This window comes from Canis lupus, chromosome 9 (assembly GCF_011100685.1).
Source record: "Canis lupus familiaris isolate Mischka breed German Shepherd chromosome 9, alternate assembly UU_Cfam_GSD_1.0, whole genome shotgun sequence".
Classification (NCBI taxonomy): Eukaryota; Metazoa; Chordata; class Mammalia; order Carnivora; family Canidae; genus Canis; species Canis lupus.
Window position 1 is genome coordinate 7,908,650 of NC_049230.1, and position 21,748 is coordinate 7,930,397.

Sequence of the window (21,748 nt, forward strand, 5' to 3'; positions counted from 1 at the left end):
TTTGTGTACAGGCCGAAGGAAAAAAGTCCATTGTATGCATGTCCTGCATTTTCTTAACTCATTCATCCGTTGATGGACATTTAGGTTGCTTCCACCTCTTGGCTACTGTGAATAATGCTGCAATGAACATGGGTGTGCAAATATCTTTTTAAGACCCTGTTTTCAATTCTTTTGGACATATGCCCAGAAATGGGTATATGGGTTTGCTAGATCAAATGGTAATTCTATTTTTATGTTTTTGAGGGACTTCCATTCTGCTTTCCATAGCAGCTGCACCAGTTTACATTCCCAGCAACATATTTATAGCTTTTTTCTTTTCCAAAGGAAAAAATGGAAGCAGAATAGTCTATATATTCATTTAAACGTACTTACTGAGTCTGCCCACAGCTAGGCCCTGGGGAACTCTATTAGACCAGGTAAATCCTTGCCTTCCTGGTGTGACAGTCTGGTTGTAGAGGCAGTCAATAACCAATAGACATATGCTGCCACTAGAGAAATAAAAGAAGAATTTAATTTAGCTATGTTTGTTAGCGGGGGAGTGGCACTGGGCCTTCCAGGATAGAAAGGGACTCACCACCCTTCCTTAGTAAAGTAAATGCATCTGCAGAAGCCTACAGTTGGAGCTTAACAATGGGGAACTTGCTTATCATAGATACTTTAAAAAATTGGAATGAAATTCATATAATAAAAAATTGACCATTTTAAGCAAAGAGTTCTGTGGCATTTAGTACATTCACGATGTTGTGCCACCCCCAGCTCTATGTGGTTCCAAAACATTTTCATCATTCCAGAGCAAGACTCTATACCCATTAAGTAGTTACTCTCCATCCCTTTCCTTCCAGTCCCTGACAACCACCAGTCTGCTCTCTGTGTCTGTGGCTTTACCTGTTCTGCTGATTCCATATAAGTGGACTCATACTGGGGTACCTGGGTGGCTCAGTTGTTTAAGTGACTGGCTCTTGATTTGGCTCAGGTTGTGATCTCAGGGTCATGGTTCCCAGCCCTCCATCGGGCTCCATGCTCAGCAGGGAGTCTGCTTGGGACTCTCTATTTCTCTTTCCCTCTGCCCCTCCTGCTCATGCTTTCTGTCTCTAAAATAAATAAATCTTTTTTACAAAAAGGACTCATACTACAAGTGGTCCTTAATGTCTGGCTTCTGTCACTAGCATCATATTTTGAATTTCATACACACTATAGGATGTATCAGTACTTCATTCCTTATAATGAGTGAATAACATTCCATTGTATAGATAGACCCATTTGGTTTATCCATTCATCCATTGATGGACACTTGGGTTCTTCCCATCTTTTTTTTTTTTTTTTAAGATTTTACTTATTTTTTTCATGAGATACAGAGAGAGAGAGAGAGAGAGAGAGGCAGAGACATAGGCAGAGGGAAAAGCAGGCTCATCGCAGGGAGCCCGATGTGGGACTCGATCCTGGACCTGGGATCACATCCTGAGCCAAAGGCAGACGCTCAACCGCTGAGCCACCCAGGGATACCTTCTTCCCATCTTTGGGCTACTGTGGATAGTGCCACTGTGAACTTTTATGAACAAGGATTTGTCTGAGTGTCTGTTTTCATTTTTGGGAGAGGGATCGCAGATGTTTATGGCTTCACGATCACTCAGGTTCCATCCCATGATAGCAAGCAGAGCAATGTCGTGAGCCACCCCAGTGAGCTGGTGGGAAACCAGGAACCAGGCTGTATGTGATGTTACTTCCATTCCTTTCTATCCCATCTGGACCAGCGTTCAGTCTCTCCATCCTGTTTCAGATCTTGAAAAGTTCCTGTCCTCTTCACACAGTCCCCAACTTCCATAAGCCACCGTCACTCAAAGAGAAGACCAATCCACAGTCAGCCACTCTGGAGCTCCAGAAGCCCCTGCCCGCTCTGGCTCCCTGGCCCCCCCATCTGCAGCCTCTGTAGGGTCCTCTGGCAGGTGGATGTCTCCTGATGCTCCAACTTCCCCCTATGGTTCCCGAGGGAGCTGGAGGTAGGACCAGGCTGTTCTTGAAGATGGGAGTGGGCTCTGACTTCACATCTGCTCCGAGTAAGTCCTTATTTGGGGCAGTGATAGATGTTATGGGCCAGGGGAGAAGATCAGGCATTGTTGTGGAAACCCCTCCTTCTATGGGATGCCCCGGGTAGATTCCCCAGGACAGGAAAGAGATATTTGTCTTGAGATTGAAGTTCAGAAGATTCTAGGATTCTCTAATCAGGTGGCAGAGGAGGCCAAAGTCCTTGGTTCTGAGCTTCTCTTTTCAAATGCTTCTGTTTCAGGGTGAGTGATTTGTTAAATTCCAAGGATCACTGTTCACTGTTTGGTGCTACCTGGGAGTGCCACCACTGGCAGGGTTAAACATAAGCCAGAAAGAGGAAAATGGAGAGTAGAAGAGAGAAAAGAGCAGAGCATACACAGTGGGAGAAGACACACACCCAAGAGAAACATACCATGGTGAACAGGGCCATTCCTCCATGGGGTCAGTGGCCCAGCTGTCTCCCTGTCTTTGGCCTTGAGGGGCTGACATTTCTCTAGTGTTTAAACCTCCCTAGCACTCAGCAAAAAGCCCAGTGTGTGGTAAATGCTCAGTAACAAGTCAATTACTCTAAATAAATGACGTCTTGCGCTGGAACGAGGCTAGGATGGGGCACGCGGAGCTCACCAACCTGCCACTTTGGTCCAGACCACTGGGATCTCCCCTCCCCAAGAGGGTAACTCACTCGTTGGGCAAGCAAATAATGCAGTTACCTCTGCTCCAAACAGAATCAAAATGAAATGTCAACTAGCAGTCTGGGTTCAATTCTGGAAACAATAATGTTTCCTTCCCAGGTCAGCCTGCCTTCAGGTCCTCAACGGTCTGATTGACAAGAGTCGCGAGAATTCTGTTTTCGCTTATTAGTCTAATGGACAGACTGGAAGGTGGCTTCCCAGGGCAGATCTGCTTTTATGTTCCCCTGTTTTCCTTGGGCATCACTTACCACTGGGGAACATCTGCATTATCTAATTTATTGCTTTGAAGCATTTCATTTTTGTTGATTGCTGCTTAAAGGTCATTTCCAAGTAAACATGGAAGGAAAGGTCACTGCACCCAGTGGAAAAATCGGCTTTGGTCCTGTGCAATTCTAATGCAGACCTCCTCACTGGCAGAGCCTGTTCTTTTGGTTGTACATGGCCTAATTGTATTGCCCTTTGCTTCTCGGCTCTGGGTTTGGGGGTGGGGATTAGGAGTTGGACAGCAACAGGTGCAAATCTCACTGCGAATCTTTTTTTATGGAAGTGTGGGCGACAGGGTGGGGGCAGGAAATGGGGATTAAATCATTTCCAGAAATCACTAGGGAGTAATACAAGTTCTGGCTGGCATTCCTGACAACTGTGCTCCTGGCCCAGATGAATTGGATGCCCACAGAGTTGTAGATGAAATCGGGGATTTGCTGAGCAGGATTTTGGGAGAAGACGAAGAGAGATGATGACAAAAGACCAGGGATGTTCACCTTTGTTCTGTTTTCCAAATGGTTAAAGAAAGAAAAGACTTCAAGGCTTGTTGATTCACTGCCAGTCCCAGGTGCTTTTTGTTTTGTTTTTTTTTTTTCAATTTAAGGTTTTACTTATTTTTTAGAGAGAGAGAGAGAGAGAGAGAGAACAAGCAGGGGGAGAGGGAGAGGGAGAAGCAAACTCTCTGGGAGCCAGATGCAAGGCTCAATTCCAGGACCCTGGGATCCCGACCTGAGCCTAAGGCAGCTGCTTCACCAGCAGAGCCACCCAGGCGCCCCCTGGGGTGTGTTCTCAGAACAGATTAACTGCAGGTGGTTTGTGCATCCTGAGAGGAGAGACTTGAGCCACAAAGAGGAAGCGGCATTGATATTATCCATTTATTTTCTTGGTTGGCTTAGTTGGTAGATATGCTGTGGACCTGGGACCATGGGATATCACAGGGCTTTCATCACATGGGCATGAAGTTCGGGCAAGCTGGGTGAGCTTGAGAGCTATCCACAGAGGCAACATCCCTTTGAAAACAAAGGGAAGGGCGTCAGCACGCAAAGCTGGGTTGGCAGGATAAGGAAAAGTATGTATGGTCAGTGAGATCAAGAGGATTAAGGAGGCAGATAAAAAAGCAAAGAATGGTGGGACAATCAGTAGTGCAATTGGTGGCTGGGAGAGGTGAGAGAGAACAGTGGCTTACATGGAACATGTCCAACCCCATACACCAGCTTCAATGTCAAGAGTGGGCCAAGGCTCTGTGCCGAGCGCTCTACCCGTGCTGTGTCCTGCACCACAGCAGCTCCAAGTTCCCCCATTTTCTAGATGATGAACTAGAGGCACCAATGAGAGCTAGAGACGGGTGAGAATCCTGGTCAGGGGAAACCAGGGCTCACACCCTCCACCACTGGAGCCAGGTGGACGGCCTCACACGGTGGGTGCTGCAGTGACGTGCCGTCGTTGCCTATCGGATTTGGCAACCACAACAACAAAAGAATTCCCACTCGCTGTTGATGGAAGTGGAGTTTGGAGACCCCCTTCAGGAGTGTAGTTCAGCAGTACCTATCAAGATACAGCACGCACATACCCTATGACCTGGCCCACTCCATATTGGATCCTGCAGAAGTGTCCTCAGCAGCACTTAAGGATAAACACAGGAGAGGTATCGCCAGAGCATCGTCTATACCAGCAAAAAATTAGAAATATCCTGGAAGTTCTTCAGGAGGCACTGGCTAATTAAAATACAGTGTGCATCTCCTCAATGGAATTGCTGTACCAAAAAGAAGGAAGAGGTACAGTCATATGGGATGGGCTTGGGGAGAGGTCTTTGGTGAGAAAAACAAGTAGCAGGATGAGATATATATGATATCATACAGTAATATGATTCAATACTTCTGTAATTATTATATATTATATAAATGTATTTCTACTTATACATTTTTTGAGTAGGCTGCATGCCCACTGTTGAACCCAATGTGGGGCTTGAACCCACAACCCTGAGATCAAGACCTGAGTTGAGATCAAGAGTCACTTGCTTAACTGACTGGGCCACCCATGTCTCTATACATTTTTTATATAAGAAAATATGCATAAATATACATAACATTATATAATTTGGAATTATATGTGTATATAGTTTGTGTGTATATGTCTGTGTAAGTATATAGATATATGAAAATACATATGTGGGTATATGTGTGTGTATATACACATACACATATATGTGAACTTTTGGGAGATGATGTAGAGGATGCTTGTGCATTTTAACAACTCAATAGATGACCACTGATTTGGTTCAGCCACCGACTTACTTAAACTAAGGCGGTGGTTCTCACTATGTTTCTGTCCTGACACACTAATGGACTCCTGGCCCCTTTACCCCCAACAGTGTCCCCAGGGCAGTAATTCTCAATTACAGGATCTCACCATTTGAGATGTATCTCACACTCTGGTCATTAGTGTGGGGTCATGCCTTAGTCTCTATATTTGTAAAACGGTCATGGTACCAGTAAGTAGCTGCACGAGGCGGTCATGAAGATCAGGTGCATTGCAATAGGTAGGGTACTTAGAATGGCACTTTGTACATGGTCAAGTGTTGGCTATTGTATGTAATTTTTAAAAATTCCTGGGATGCCTGAGTGGCTCAGCGGTTGAGCATCTGCCTTCAGCTCAGGGCATGATCCCAAGTGCAGGGATTCAGTCCCACATCAGGCTCCCTGCAAGGAGCCTACTTCTCCCTCTGCCTATGTCTCTGCCTCTCTCTGTGTCTCTCTCATGAATAAATAAAATATTTAAATAAATAAATAAATAGATAAATAATAAAAAAATAAAAAAAATTCCTGAGATGGTCCTGCTATGTCTCTCTGCCCTCTCCAGCCCTATTCTCAACCTGACCAGCTAAGAATCTCCAATCTAAGCTAGAAGGAGGTCTTTTAACCAGTAGATTCATTGGTCAACTCAACAAGTTTATTTACTGAGCACCTGCTGTGCAAATTCATTTCCTTAGGTGCTGGTGGTACAAGGCTAAACAATATTGGTCTTGTTTGTGTGCTTGGAGCTTTTGTTCTCATAGGGAAGACACACACCAATCAGATACAATACAACAACTGGCCCCCCTCACAATTGAAAACAGATCAAGTACATGTTGCAAGTTACTTAAGTTTTCATATGCCGACCCCAAGATCCCCACCCTTATCCATGCTCCCCTCATTCAATGACTATGTCATGGCCCCCTCTAAGTATTTAAAATCCACAGTGATGTGCAGTGCTATCAGCTGAGCCCCGACCCGTTGTGGATGACTCGGGTTCCTAAAGTCTGCCTTGTTGCTGAACATTCTAATTCCCTGATGCCCACCAAGAAGGAAGGGGGGCTGCCTCTTTCTCCAGGCCAGACTTGTTTCCAGAAGCCAGGCCAGCAGGCTTATCCCTTTGCTGCTCCTGGTGACAACATCAGCCACCAGGCTCATGCTCCAGTTCCCTCTAGGTAGTCTTGATCTGGCTGTAAAGCAATTATTTTAGCCTCTAGTTAATTCTTGTCAGATCACCAAGGGACCTCAGAGCTCACACAGGCCCTAAGAGGGAAATCTGGTGGAAAGGTTGGACAGCTGATAGCTGGCAGTGTAAATGTCATCTAGGACTGCTTATCATGCTGATGTGCTAAGTGCTCTCTCTGGTTTCATGACTCACTTGAGAACTCTGGGGCCCTGGGTCCTATAGAGAGGTTTATTTCTGATTCTCAGGCCTTCACAGATGCCCTAACTCAGCTCATCTTCAGGGGCGGAAGCCAGCCTCTGCCAGCAGCACCCAGCTGTGCTCCAGATGTCTAACTCACTCAACTTGGCAGCGCACTCCACTCTTTGTCATGGACCGTCTGTCATTGGAAGGGGCCTCACTCATTGGGGGGAATTCAGAGGAAAGCCACAGCAGTGCTATGAGGATGGGGACAGAGGACTGATGCAGGGTTCAGAGGGAGAGCTCAGCAAGGTGGGATAAGGTAAAGGTAAAGGTGAGATAAGGCCCACTAATCATCTTTGAGAGTGGAACACGCCATCGCACAGAAGGTAGTAACTAACTGTGGTCTAGCCTTGCTGAAGGAAAGGATTAAGCTACATCACAAGAGATTTGGGTTGGACCGAGCAAAGTTAGACCGCATTTTGCTGAACCTGAGACTCTAGTTACCTGAGGATGTACTATTGTTTTGTGAACCAACAGGGGAGAAGAAGAAAAGCATAAACAATATGACTTGCTTATACTGAGAAATTTTCAGCCTTACTTATTGAAAAATCTCTTTAGGGACACCTGGGTGGGTCAATAGTTGAACATCTGCCTTTGGCTCGGGTTGCGATCCTGGGGTCCTGGGCTCGAGTCCTGCATTGGGCTCCTGCAGGAAGCCTGCTTCTCCATCTGCCTATGTCTCTGCCTCTCTTTGTATCTCTCATGAATAAACCAAATCTTAAAAAAAAAAAAAAAGGACACTTTGATGCTTAGGTTTATATTTATAAATACATGTAAAGGAAAATATACCTATATGCATTCATACACATATATGTTATGGGTACATATAAAGGAATATAATTAAAATTAATTTCCAGAATAATCACTTCTTGCAGCTTCTTCATATTTAAGCCTGATGCTTCTCAGCCACTTTTCAAGTTATGTCTTTCCTCCCCCCTCATATAGAGTGTAGTCCCCATCTAGAGCCCTGCTGATGTAGCATTTCTTAAATGAATCCATAAAGAAATAAAAGCCCCTGGGGCTGATCTCTTGATGTAAGCCAACTTTGTGGAGTTAAGCCAGGTATGTGGAGGAGTGCTTGGGCATCAGCAGAATATCCTGAAGGGCTGGGAGAAACGCACATTTTTGGGCGCCACTCACAGAGATACTGGCTCAGTAGGTTTGGCCTGGGGCCTGAGAATTTGCGTTTTTTGCAAGATCCCAGGTGATGCTCATACACTGGCCCAGGGACTGATGTAAGACTGGCCCACTCTGCTCCCTGGGGGAATGTTACTGAAGCCATCCAATTTCTCACCTCTGTGCCCCCTGACCGCCTATCTCCTAGGGGCCAGAGGGGTTCTCCTCGGCTTCTTCCCAACCTGTGAGGCCCTCCTGAGAGTTTTATGCCTCTGCTTCCAGTGTGGGAGCCTGATCAGGCTTTAACGGCTGCTTCCCACCTGCCACCTGGCTGCTGGCAAAATGAATCAGATATCCGAGATGCCAGATTGGGGGTGGGGCGGTGGTTCGCGCATCTTAGAATCAGCAGAAACACGGTATTTAACCTTCTCTACGTGCCTTGAGTGAGGGTGAGGCTCAAGCCAGCCTGGAGGTCGAGGTGGGAGTCCCCAAGCCTTCTGGGGCTACCCAAACAGAATATAGCACTGCCAGCAGTAGGGCACCCCTTATGTTACCAAGGCTGAGGATTAGGCCAGATGGTTTACCCTCGTGATTGTAACATAAACTACCCAGTCCTTTTTTTTTTTTTTTTTTTTTAACAGTGCTGTTAGAAACCATCCAATATCATTCAGCATGGCACTCCAATAAAAAGGCAAAAAGGCCTTCCTTGCGCTCTGCCGGTTAAATAATAAAGAGCAGCTGTAACCGGAGGGGCAGGCGGCATGAGCTTATGGCAGTGGGGCCGCTCGTCTTCATTAGTGTCATCTACAGAAAGCTTCGCCTTAGACACGAGTAGGCCCTTAGGCCACCCAGCTGGTTCTCCCCAGGAGCCTGCAGGGATCAGCTTGGCCTGGTTTTTGAGACTTTAACGAGCTCCCCAGCAGGCAGACCGTCTCCGTTAGCTTCTTGTTGCCCCAAGAATGCCTCTTCATTGTCTAAGACGGTGGTTCTCCACTGGGAGCTGGTTGGCCCTTCAGGGGGACATTGGGCAATGACTGGTGACATTATTGGTTGTCACATTGGGAGAGGACACTACTGGTATCTAGTGGGTGGGTAGAGGCCAAGGATGCTGCTAAGCATCTGACCACGCACAGGACAGCTTCCCCCACCACCAAGAATGATGTGGCACAAAATGTCACCAGTGCCATGGTGGAAAAAAAATGCTTGCCTAATAAAGCAACCACTGAATCCGAGACGTTGTGCCAGACTGTTGCATTATGCTTCTTGAAATCTGGAGGGGAGAACGAAGAGAGGAAATAAAACAATTCTTTAGGCAGCATTGCTCTGCGGCTATCCTGCAGTGTGATGCTGTAATTGCTAATAAAAAGCTATAATTCACTTGGCACCACTTTTGGATGGTTTCCCCTGATACTCAAACAATAAAAGAAATGGCGCATGCACAGACTCACGGACCATTTAAGGAACACATTCTATGTAAAAATCTCATGCTCCTGACACTTGAGTGTATATAGGAACATCCCAAATGTGGCAGGGTTGGGGGCGGGGGTTGCTGCTTAAACTGTTGGTTCTGGTTCATCAGGTCGAGATGGGGGCTGAGACTCCGTCTCCCTCCCAGGCTCACCACCTGCGAGCTGTTAGATGGGCCTACGCTGCAGGTGCAGGGTCACACGCAGAGTAGCAAGGCACCGACAGCCTTCAGCTGCCCTTCGCGTGTGTGATGTAATGTGGAGGGACCCACTCATCCTGCTTTGCCCAGAATTGTTCAGAAGAAAACCCAAAAGCCTACATCTGAGAAACCCCCTCGGTTCTTTGAATCCAGGATGGTTGGTCATCCTAGGAGCCCCACAATATCCCCACGGGAAGGACAAGGTTAGACCATTCAAACTTCCTTTAATGAGGAAGATCTGAGTCCCATGCCGTGGGGACTCAAGGAAAGCTTTTTTATTTATTTCAGTTTCTCTCCCATCCTGGGATTAGAAGAGGGTATGACGTCAGGGAACCCAGCTGCTTGACATCGGGGCACATTTTTGGTGTCACCAGAACTGCGTTTCTCATCCTCGCCCCACGGATTGTGCTGCTCCTCGAAAGGTCCTTCAGCTTCCCATCTTTTCTTCTTTCCATCCCTGTTACCTTCTGCTTCCAGGTTCTTTCCCACCTCCTTTGAACAGGCCATTCCCCGTGCCAAACTTCCAGTATTTTCCTGACTGATAACGTTCTTGAGGATTTTGACCTCAAGGAAGTAAGGTTTGTGTTGGGTAGAAAGTGTGAGATGTTTCCAAAGCCTTATGTAGTTTATATTCTCAATGGGTGACAGATACGCATGGCTTATTTTTTATTTATTTATTTTTATTTTATTATTATTTTTAAAATAATTTTTTAAAGATTTATTATTTATTCATGATAGACATAGAGAGAGAGAGAGAGAGAGAGAGAGGCAGTGACACAGGCAGAGGAAGAAGCGGGCTCCATGCCGGGAACCCAACGTGGGACTCGATCCTGGGTCTCCAGGATCATGCCCTGGGCCAAAGGCAGGTGCTAAACCTCTGAGCCACCCAGGGATCCCCATGACTTATTTTTTAAAAAGGTCCAAGATTGTATATAGTTGAGGGCTACCTTGTGGAATGGAGTATAGGATCTGTGTTGATGTGGATTTGAAGATGAATTAGGATAGACTCAGTAAGCACATCATCCAAACCCTCTGTGCTATGGTTTGTCCAATTTCTGGGGAGTTGGCCAAACACTGGTTAATCTCTGCCTCTGGGCCTTTGCATAAACTGGTCTCCCCATCATGATTGTCCTTTCTTCTCCCGTCTATTCACATCCCTCTGTGTCCTATGAGGATCTCACCTTCACCATCCCCTCCACTCTCCACTCTCCCAACCCTTAAAGATCTCTGCTCTAGGATGTCCGGCATGTAATCATCAGTGTGGCACCCGTTTCCAACTGATAGTAACCACATTCCAGACCAATGAGGGTTCGAAGACGGGAAGACCTCCAAGAGAAGAGGATGGATTAGATCTTACAGGGAGGGGATCATGGGAGAGTGAGCTCCTCCCCAAACCCCCTGCCAGGCCTGTGTCCTCAAGCCCCATTGACCTCCTGGAGCAGCAGCCATACTTACTTCTTTGATTAATCTCATGCTTGGGGGTTTTCATGAGGTCATGTTCTGGGAGTCTTGCCTGGGAGTGTGCACTGTAAAAATTAAGAGCCTTAAAAAATTGTAGGTCACCCCTCATTTATTTGACAAATATTTATTAAGTATCTTCTCTGTTCACCAGAGGGCTAGCACACATTCATTATAATTCCCTTTAGAATTGAAAAGCCTAATTAGTATATGTGTTAGAACAGCAGTGGACAAGGGTTGGGAGCTGCTCAAGTAGTGAACTGTTTTGCATCGAGATATTTACATTGTTCTCTTGGTTTCTGGAAGCCAGGAAACTGCGTGTTTCATTTATTCTTTACCCCCCGCAGCTGTGATTCCCAGCTTGGGATTCCTGAGCTTGATGGAGCTGCCTAGTATCATGTTTATCAATTATTAATATTTCCAAAAGCCAAACGAGGCAAAGGCAAATTAAAATCTAATTTCTTTGCTTTGAGCTGGAATGACAGCCCCTCAGCTCTGTAGCTCTGGTATCTCATGTCGATCTGAAGCTCTGATTAGTAGTTACATCAGTGTGTCTTTAATGAATTAAAAAATAACTCTTGCTTAACATTATGTGTTTGATGCAATGCTATTAAACTGGTTTTGGGGGGATGGGGTTGGAGAAATAATAACAGGTGGCTTAGCATAGAGATGCTTACACACTAGACAATCGATGCTTATTAAAATGAACACAAAGTAGATTTTGATATTAAAATGGACCAGAGAGTGCTTCCCCCCTATGGCTATAGAAGGTCCTGGAAGAACTCAGCACAGCCCTCTCAACCCCATATGGAGACATCCTGAAGTCCACTGCCATGTGGCCCCCTGACAGCAGCTGGGTATGTGTCAGGGGTCCTGCAGGAAGCACCTCTTTTTGTACTTTTCATGGAGCTGGAGGGAGGAGGACAGGAGTTTCAAGACTTGAACACTTTGCCCTGTGCTTGTGGGTACTTCCCTGGGAAGATCCAGGGAGCATTTAGGATGGCCAGAGGAACAGGGTCTCTGGCGGGCAGTGGGAGCTCCCCCATCTATGGGTGACTCGGGGGCTCAGATGTTGTCTGAGCCACAGCCCCGCCAACCATCTGTCTGTGAAACTGGAAGGCGAAAGTGTGACAGGCTCGCCTGGTGGTGACAGGTGGCCCCCAGGGGCTCTGGGAGGAGCAGTGTGCGTGTGGGAGGGAGGGAGGGACCTTCCTTGGGCCTTCGCTTCTCATCACTTAGAGACTATCTCATTCTGCAGCTGGCCCGTTGAAGAGCTAATGAGGGGAAGACGATTCTTGGGAATGACTGATTAAAATAAATCATGGAAAATTTCCAGGGAACCTGCCTTTCCAAAGAGCTGAGTGTTTTAAACATCCAGGTGGCTTTGGATACAAGCACAGAGTCTATTCTGTGGACTGACAGTCTTGTGCTGGACACGGTTTCTCTACAGGCTTTACGTGTTAAGATTTACGCCCAGTGAGCCTTGTTTCCTGTATTCACCTTCTTTCAGGCCTTATTGAAATATTTTTAAATTATAAAAGGAACATAGCATTACGGAAAGGGGGAAAAGCTCTGCATTCTCATCACCCAATGCCCCTGCTAATTTGTATGAATTCATTTAGTCTTACTAGCGTAGTTTTTACTAGCATCATCACAAAACGGCATATTTTTTTCTATTGCTTTTTTCACAAAATATATTTCCTATGTTGGTGTGATATTTATAATTTTTACTAACCACATAAAAGTCTACTGCATTTGTGTTCGGTAACTTAACTATCTTTTTCTTGAGCATTAGGATGACCAATATCTTTTTCTCCCTATAATTTCAATAGCTTTATTAAGGGAGTTCCTAAGAAATCATACTGATGGGCCAACCCCATTAGCAGGAGCAGAGGGCACAGGGCAGTTTGCAGGGCTCCATCGTTCTGTTTAATTAAGCAAATGATTTATTCGAGTGCCTTTTGTGTGGAAGGGCTTTCTATCTCTATTATTCCTGCAGATCCCCGTTGAGGTTTCCTGAATGTGCAGCAAGACTGTAAAGCTTTGCCCATTATGATGACTGTAGACCAAAGGCCAGTGTGAATCTGTGTAAAGTTTCAATTATATCGTATTTTTTAAAATTAATTAATTCTTTTAAGAAATATTTTATTGATTTATTTGAGAGAGAGAGCAAGCCTGCAGAGGGGAGGAGCAGAGGGAGAGGGAGAGAAATCCTCAAGCAGACTTCCCACTGAGCATGAACCTCTACTCGGGGCTCGATCTCAGGACCCTGAGATCTGACCTGAAATCAGGAGCCCGAGGCTTAACCAACTGTGCCACCCAGACGCTTCTCAATTACATAATATTTAAAAATAGTTTTAGAACTCTTACTAGGAAAATAACTACAGTATTCACACCTCTTGCTTTCGGGATGTGTTAAGACATGGAATGGGAATGTCAGTTGTTTGCAGTATGCCTGGCAAAAACCTGAAACATTTTTATTAGCTTTGATATCCTGACCCATGTCACTGTGGTTTTGCTTAAAATAATCATTTTCATGGCTGAGCTGCGAGGCTGTGACTCGGACCCGACAGTCTAGGATGATTAAGGACTCACAAATGTGTGACACGTGGTGGGGGGGATGGGGCCAAGGGGAGATCTGGGGTCTAGCCGCAGCCCTGGCACAAACCGCCTGCAGGCCTAGGGTTTGCACCGCCATCCGGGAAGGAAGGGGCTTGGACCAGAAGCTCTCGGAAGTGCTTCCCAGCACGAAATATGGTGTAAACCACAGTGACCTTCCGCCCTGTGTTAGTTTGCTGGGACTGTCATAACAAAGCAGCACAGATGGAGTGGCTTCAACAACAGAAATGGGTCACCACAGTTCTGGAGGCTGGAAGTCCGAAATCAAGGTGTGGGCAGGGTTGGCTCCTTCTGAGGGCCCCCGAGGGAAGGACCTGTCCAGGCCTCTCTCCTCGGCTTGCAGACGGCCGTCTTCTCCCTGTGCTTCTTCATGCTGTCTTTCCTTTATGTGTGTCCCTGTGTTTAAATGTCCCCTTTATATAAAGACACCAGACATATTGGATGGAGGCCCATCTTATAAGGATCTCACCTTGACTTGATCACCTCTATAAAGACCCCATCTCCAAATAAGGTCCTATTCTGAAGGCTTGGGGGTTGGGACTCCAACATGTGATTTCAGTGGCGGAGGCCAGGGGCACAGGACACAGTTCAACGGATAAGGAGCATGAGAGTGGAAGCTGAATTAGGAAGCCTGGTTACCTCCTGTTAGGTTGACAAAGTCCATTTTAGCACAAAGAGATGGCTTCCTTCCTCCCTCCTTTCTTCTTCCCCTTCTCTCTCTCTCTCTCTTTCTTAAATTGGGACACAAAAGAGCCCCTCAGATACACTTGGGTAAAGCCTTGGTCCCAGTCTGTGGTCTGTCACTGTCTTGCTTTGATGATTCGGAGAATCCACACTCAGCACAAGAGGGTCCCCAGAGGTCGCCTGGTCCAGCTGTTACATTTTGCAGCTTCAGAGAGGGAAAGAAACCAGCCCAAGATTGCCCAGTGAGTTATTGGCAGAAAGCCCTGCCCCCCTCAAAAAAAACCAAAAAAAAAAAACAAAATTGGAGCTCAAACAGCAGCGCCCCGATGCCTTGGAAGGAGCCTGTGCTTAAGTCCTTAATTGCTTCTGTCACTGCTGTACCCCGGCAGGTCCTCAAGTCCAAGGGCGCACCTGGCTTAAGTGATAAATACCTCCCTTCATGCCCACCTGGGCACTGTCATGCACAAACCTACAGACCCAAAGGAGGGATTTCTGAACAAGAGCCCAGGTGTCTGAGAAACGCTCTCTGGCTAGGAGGTATTTTACTCTTTTTATTCACCTTCCACAGACATTTTTGGGGAAGAATTTGAAGTGATGTGTTGGAGGATGAATTAGGTTTCCCTACAGTGATTTGTCGTGGGGGACGGGTTGGGGGGCTGGAAGGGGAAGCCTCCCTTGCTCCAATGCATGGAAGAGACAGGAATCTTGGCCCAGCTGGCAGAAAGGCTGGCAGGGAAATAGGACAAGAGTTCATTTAGGGATGGATCATTCAGGAAAATGGAGAGCCCAATCAGATGTCTGGGGATCCGGCACCTGTCTGCCTACGCTGCCTGCTGATGGCAGAGGGATGGGGAGGGTGAGGCCGCTGTGCATTTTGCTCAGGGCACTTCCTGGTGCTTGGGGGCTTCCCCACCTGCTTGTGGTAGCAATGATTGGAGTCACGGTGCATTTATTTCCCGGCAGCCATAACGAAATGCCATAGACTGGGGGGGCCTGAAACAGCAGACAATGATTCCCTCATGGTTCTGGAGGCCAAAAAATCAGAAAGTGAGATGTCGGCAGGGCTGCGCTCTCTGAAGGCTCTGGGGAAATGCTTCCTTGTCCCAGCTGGCTGATGGTGGCTCCTGGCCCTCCTTGGCTATGGCCGTAGGGACTCTAGTCTCTGCCTGTCTTCACATGGCTTTCTCGTCCCCGTGTCCTGGCCTTCTCCCCTCTGTCTCTTGCAAGCACATGTGTCCCTAGTTTAGCACCACCTGGTTAATCGATGACGACATCCCCTCCAGATCTCTACATCTGCAAAGACTCTTTCTCCAAATAACATCACATTCAGGGGCACCAGGGGTAGGCTGTGAAGATATCGTTTTGGGGGGGACCATTCAGTGCACTACATGGGGCTTCTCGGATGACCCCACACAGCACCCACACATCTCCAGTCCCACCCTTGTTCCCACCCAGCCCGGTCTGATGGGGCCTTGGAGACACTTGGGGATCTCTTCCTCTCTTTGACAGTGGACAGCCGAGGGACCACCTCCCCACCTGCTTCCCTTCTACACGTGAGGAGTGCTCCCTCCCCACCATCCCACCTTCTGTGGCTCTCACTTTGCTGGTGCTATTCCCTGGGGGGTTTGACAGAGGGAGATCACTGTCCTCCGTGGAAAGGTTCACCCACTCTTATCATCAGCCCCCCATGAACCTCAGCTGATGAGAGGACTTTTGTTTCTGTTCCCACTTGGAGAGAGGAATACAGTTTCTTGCAATCCTGCCTCCTTCCCCATTCCCTGGGGCCTCTTAGGATTTTTGCAGGCCCCTAAAGAACTCCTGTATTATTTTTAAAAAATATTTATTTTTTAGAGAGAGAGAGAGAGAGAATCTCAAAAACACTCTGTGCTCAGCAGTTGGATCCCACCACCCTGAGGATGCACCCGACAGCACCACCCAGGTGCCCCAAGGTCCCCTGCATTTTGAGATCTCACCAGGCACTTTAAAATGTTCCCACATTCCATATTAAGTTTCCCCATAAAATGATCAAGAAGATTTTTATAATTTTGCCTTTGAAATTATTTGGCTCTAAGCTTATTTAATTTACGATTGGCTGTGGTTCCTTGGCCATTATCGTGCATACTTAGGAATTCTCCTGAAGTGAGAAAGGCTAAGCGTCCAATTGTTTTTTTGAATGTCATTAAATTTTTATGAACACCTAAGTCAACAATTAACAGGTTTTATGGACATTTAGTTAAACACTCATTGATTTAAATTTCCAGGTGTTTTTTTTTCTTATTGAGCCAATAATCCAGTATTGTTTTCAGGTCTTCACCAGGTCACAGGCCCCTGGAAAACGTGGGGGCCCCACATAGTGGTTCACTAGCTTCCGATGGCCCAGATGAGCCTGCTTCTCCCCTCGCCTTGTCCTTCCTTCCCCCATGAATGGAAAGTCTCCTTCCCAGACCCTGGGTTCCCCCAGCAGGGTGTCCAGCCCCTCTTCCCAGTCTCCTGGGACTGCCTCTGTCTCCTCCCCAGGCTGGCTTGCTTACACCAGCACCTTTGGCTCTCACCTCCACTTTGCCTCCACCCTGAGCATCCTGGCTCCAAATCTCCCTGTGCACTTTTCATGCCGAATTACCAACCCTGGCCCGATTTCCTAGTTTTGACATCGTGGCCTCCTTCAGTCTGGCCTTGTCATGCCAGTGCCTGTGACGGGGCCAGCTTCACAGACGCGATACCTGTGCAGGTGTGAGGGGTCCCTCGCGTGGAAAGGCTCTGTGCTTACTTTAATGCCCTGATGTCACCATCTTGAAGTTTCCTAATAATTTTATCTCTGAGCTTGGGGTTTTGTAAGCAACATCTGGTGGAACCCTGGAGTCCTCAGTGAGCAGAGAAAATTTGCAGAAGAAAAGAAGGGTTTTATTAATTAATACTTAAAAAAAAAAGATTTATTTATTTATTTTAGAGAAAGGGAGAGAGAGCATGGTGGAGATGGAGCTCAAAGTAGGGCTCCATCTCACGACCATGAGAGCATGAGATGAGCTGAAATCAAGAGTCGGACGCCCAACCGACTGAGCCACCCAAGTGCCCTAGTTAGTACATTTGAGGGCATTTTTTTGCTGCCTTTTGATTGAGTCGCCTCCCATTTTCATTTTGTGCCAGGCCCCCACAAATTGTGTGCTCTGTCCTGCCTAGTCACGACGGTCGGTGGTCAGGGGCCGAGTATGGGTACTGGTGGTTCCTGGTGCCAAAGGTACCAGTGAAACTAGATGCTTCCAGGCAGACTTCTGGAAGTGTGTTCGTTTCCTTGGGCTGCTGAAACAAGGTACTGCAAACCTAGCTGCTTAAAACACCACGAATGGGGCAGCCTCTGTGGCTCAGCAGTTTAGTGCCACCTTCGGCCCAGGGCGTGATCCTGGAGACCTGGGATCAAGTCCCGCGTCGGGCTCCCTGTATGGAGCCTGCTTCTCCCTCCTCCTGTGTCTCTGCCTCTCCCCCACCCCTGTGTGTCTCATGAATAGATAAATGAAATTTTAAAAAAATGCTTTTTTAAAAAAACACCACGAATATATCATCTTACAGTTCTGGATGTCAGAAGTGCTAAAATCAAGATGTTGGCAGGGTTGTGCTCCTTCTGGAAGTTCTAAGGGAGAATCCATTTCCTTGCCTTTCCGGCTTCTAGATGCCACTGACATCCCTTGCTCTGACCTCTGCTCAGGTCCTCATGCTTCCTTCCCTCCTCTGACTTTGTTGCCTCCCTCTTTTCCCTGATGGGGACCCCTGTGATGACGCTGGGCCCACGGACACACCCCAGGATTATCTCCCCATCTCCCCATCCTTCATTCCATCACAGCCACAAAGACCCTCTGTCTCCGTGGGGAGTTTCTATTCCCAGGTGTCAAGGATGAGGACGTGGACATCTTCACGGGGTTCACTGTTCTGCCTACCAGATGAAGCTATTTGTTTTCCAGCTGAAATCTCTAAATATGCACCCAGGGCACATCAGGTTTTGTGGGTTCCAAAGTGTATGCACTTTTAAGAGGCCTCTTTAGGAAAAAATATAGAAATTTTGGTATTAAAATGAATATTACTTTAGTATGAGGAAGAAATCACAAGACTTTAGATTGAGGTCCTTTTCTTCCGAGGCCTCTGGGCAGTTATCAGCAATGACATGTGCCCGGGTCTCCTCCCCACCCAGAATACTCTCCACTCCCAGGGACCTAGGTGCTCAGTTGACCTTGGAAAACTAGGGTCCCACAGGGTGCCTGGCACAGAGGCTCATGAGCTAACCATCGAGTGAAGGCAGGCAGGCAGGAAGGAGAGAGGGCCATAGTTATTCAGGCTGCCTTGATGGAAGCCTGGTTGGGTGTTGGGGGCTCCGCTGGAGTCACTGTCTCAGGTTGGGGAGACTGAGGCCGGCAGGGGCTGGGGAATTTGTTCAAGGAAACTCTTGTGCCAAGCTGAGATTCCTTCTAGGTTGTCAGGTTCCAAAGCCTGTACTCAGCATCTGTAGGACCTCTGAAGAGATACTAAGATCTCAGACAAGGGTGGGAGAGAGGAGTGGGAGGGGGAGGGAGGGCGGAGAAAAGGGGAGAGAGGGAAAGATCCAGGTGCCAGTACCCCCACCTCCACCCACCTCCAGGCTCCAAGGGGGAGGTGCTGCTAGCTTGTTTACCCAGATCAAGCCACAGTGACTCCCCTGGAAAGGGCCACCATTCCTCTGCCCTGGGGTTCCTTTGCTGACTGTCACCATCAGTTAGTTTTATGGCCTTATGACACTTGGGAGGCAGTGGTCCTCCTTGCCTGCCTAACACCCTGCCGCCGTTTCATTAGTGCCGGCTCTGGCCTGTTCTTGCACACCCCGTCCCTCCTCCCCTGCCCCATTTATGGAGGCTGCAGGGCACATTTGCTCTTTGGGGGAGAGACTAGGGAAGGGGGAGGTGGCTGGAGGTGTGCTGGAGGTAACAGCCAGTGCACTTAGCTTTAAGGAAACATTATTGAGCACTTCTTACCATGAGGGAATGGGAGAAAGACAGGCGGTTTGTACGTTTGGGTCAGTGGTGTGTGTATGTGTGTGCAGGGTGCATTGAGGCAAAGGAGGGAAATGGTGGGATTTGTCTCTTGGGGGTTGGCCACCAGCCTGAGGCCCGCCCGAGGCTCTGCTGGCCAGGGTGTTCAGTCTCTCCTGTGAACGCTGTATGTCAATACAGAGCTTTCCTGAGACTCAGTCTCCTTATCTGTAACATGGAGTGTCTCAGCCCTTTGGGGCTGATGTAACAAAAGACCACAGTCGGGGTGGCTCACACACAACAGATACGTATCAGTGGCAGTTCTGGAAGCTGGAAGTCCCAGATTAGGGTGTCAGCGTGGTAGGCTGAGGGGCCTCTTCTGAGTCGCAGACTTCTCATGTGTCCTCACACGGTGGAAGGGGTGAGGGAGCTCTCCGGGGTCTCCTTGTAAGGACACCAGTCCCTCGAAGGAGAGCTCCACCCATGAAATTCATATGTTGAAGCCCTACTCACCACCCCTCCAGCCCCCATATGACTGCATTTGGAGATAGAGCTTTTTGGAGGTAATTAGGCTTAAATGAAGCCATGAGGGGTGGGGTCCTCATGCCGTAGGACTGGCAGCCCGATGAGAAAGAAGAGGGGAGAGAGATCTCTCTTTCTTCACATGGGGACAGTGAGAAGACAGCTGTCTGCAAGCCAGAAACCAAATGTGCACTTTCATCTTGGACCAATCCTGGACTTCCAGCTTCTAGAACTGTGCAGAAATAAATCTCTGCTGTGTAAGTCCCCTTGATCTGTGGTGCTTTCTTGAGTCAGACAGTTGGTCTGGGTGTCTTCTTGGTCTGCGAATCTCCTGAGGGCAGAGAGCACCCTCTAGTCATCGTGCCATCTTACTTCCCGGCACAGCGTGGGCGGCTGCCTTTTACTGGGCAGAAGAGGCCAGCTCCTCTTGGATCCTCTGCTCTTTGGCCACTGTGATGATGAACGGTTTTTCTGACCAGGCCACCCTCCGGTCGGTTCATGAGATCAAATATGAGACACCCAGTTCAATTAGGATTTCTGGTCGACAACAAATAGCAAATGTGTGTTTAGCCTAAGCGTGTCCCAAATATTGCACAGGACACACAGTCAAACACTATTTGTCATTTATCTGGAATTCAAATTTGACTGGGCATCCTGTTTTCATTTGTGGCTAAATCTAGAAGTTCCACCCTCTGGTCTTTTTATAGAAAGCCCAGGGAGCAAAGCCCTTGACCTGCAGCAGTGGTTCTCAAAGAGCGGTCCAAGGACCCGAGAGAGAGCATCCGCAAATCCTAGGATTTTTAGCAAATCCTAGTTCGGAACAGAACATCTGGGTCTCCACCCAGGCTTCCAGAGCCAGAACCTGTGCGGGTGCCCACATTCCGCGTGTGGACCGGACTCCTGGTGGGTGATTCTCATGGGAGCTGTCCTTTGAGGGCCACTGACCCTGGCAGCTGATGCTAATAGGAGTGCGGCTCCTGCTCCCCCAACCCCCACACGTCGGGCTCTGCGGCTCACTCAGGGCCTGGGGCTCAGCTGCTAAGTGCAGCGACAGAAATGATGTCAGGGACGTTACCAGGCGATCTCGCCAGGGTTTCTGTGGCTTCGCAGGCGTCCGGGCCTGCAGAAGGCGCTCCCCGTGGCTCGGGGCTGCGCTCCACCCGCCCCACCCGATCCCGAGCCGCGGAGGGCTGTGAACCAGAGAATTTATTCTCGAGGCGGGCCCTGCCGCTGGCGGCCAGCCGGGGAGGGGCCTGGTGGCGGCAGGGACACGTGTGCGGGCGCCAAAGCAGGAAGTGACTTCGGGAGTGGAGCGGCGGGCGAGCCGGCGGCAGCGGGGCCCATGGAAGTGGAGTGGGGGCTTGAGAGGGCACCGTAGTGAGTCAGCTTTTTCTCCCTTCAGCGCCTCGGTTGGGCTGGAGGCCCGGGGTCTGGGGCCCTCAGGAGAGCGTGGGACTTGGAAGGGCAACAGGGAGTTTGGAGGCGGCCCCCCGGGGGAGCAGAGGGGCTCGGAGGGCGGCCGGGCAGGTGGCGAGGACAGGGAGGCTGCCCCGAGCCCCCTCCGGCCCTGCCCAGGGTCAGCAGGATGGTGTGGACCTGCCTTCCTTTGACACCGGCTCACCAAATCCTCTAGGTTCAGTGCATCCCCCCCGGGGGGTGTGTGTGTCTGTGTGGGGGGCCCCCTGGGGCCCCGGGGAGCAGAGGTGGCTGCAATTCCAGCCCAGCCTCGTCCCCTCCCGCTCGTGCTGGGAGTGCACGGCCCCTTGGACTTGACTGGCAATCTGTCACCCTGCAGCAGGCCTGAGCCTGTGCATTGCTAACCCTCCCCCGGGGCAGTGGTCCCTGGACCGCACTTTGAGCAGCGAGGTGTTCGGGAACTTTCCCACAGTCCCGTGGCTCAGACCCGAGTCCCAGTCCCGTTGCTGGATTCTCTGCATGGAGTCGGTGTGCGCGCGCGCGTGTGTGCAGGTTCCTTA

General features: G+C 48.7%; 1 protein-coding gene across 13 annotated transcripts in view; it reads left to right on the plus strand.

The window, feature by feature from the left end:
• Window positions 1–21,748, plus strand: part of SLC39A11 (solute carrier family 39 member 11) — a 403,217-nt gene that overhangs the window by 51,244 nt on the left and 330,225 nt on the right. For 9 of the 13 annotated variants that reach the window (XR_005364223.1, XR_005364224.1, XM_038546723.1 and 6 more), the window contains exon 1: window positions 20,992–21,149. The exons of the other annotated variants lie outside the window; for them this stretch is intronic. The gene's annotated coding sequence lies outside the window, so the exon portion shown is untranslated. Of the gene's footprint in view, window positions 1–20,991; window positions 21,150–21,748 lie in introns of those variants that run through there. 13 annotated transcript variants of the gene reach the window in all.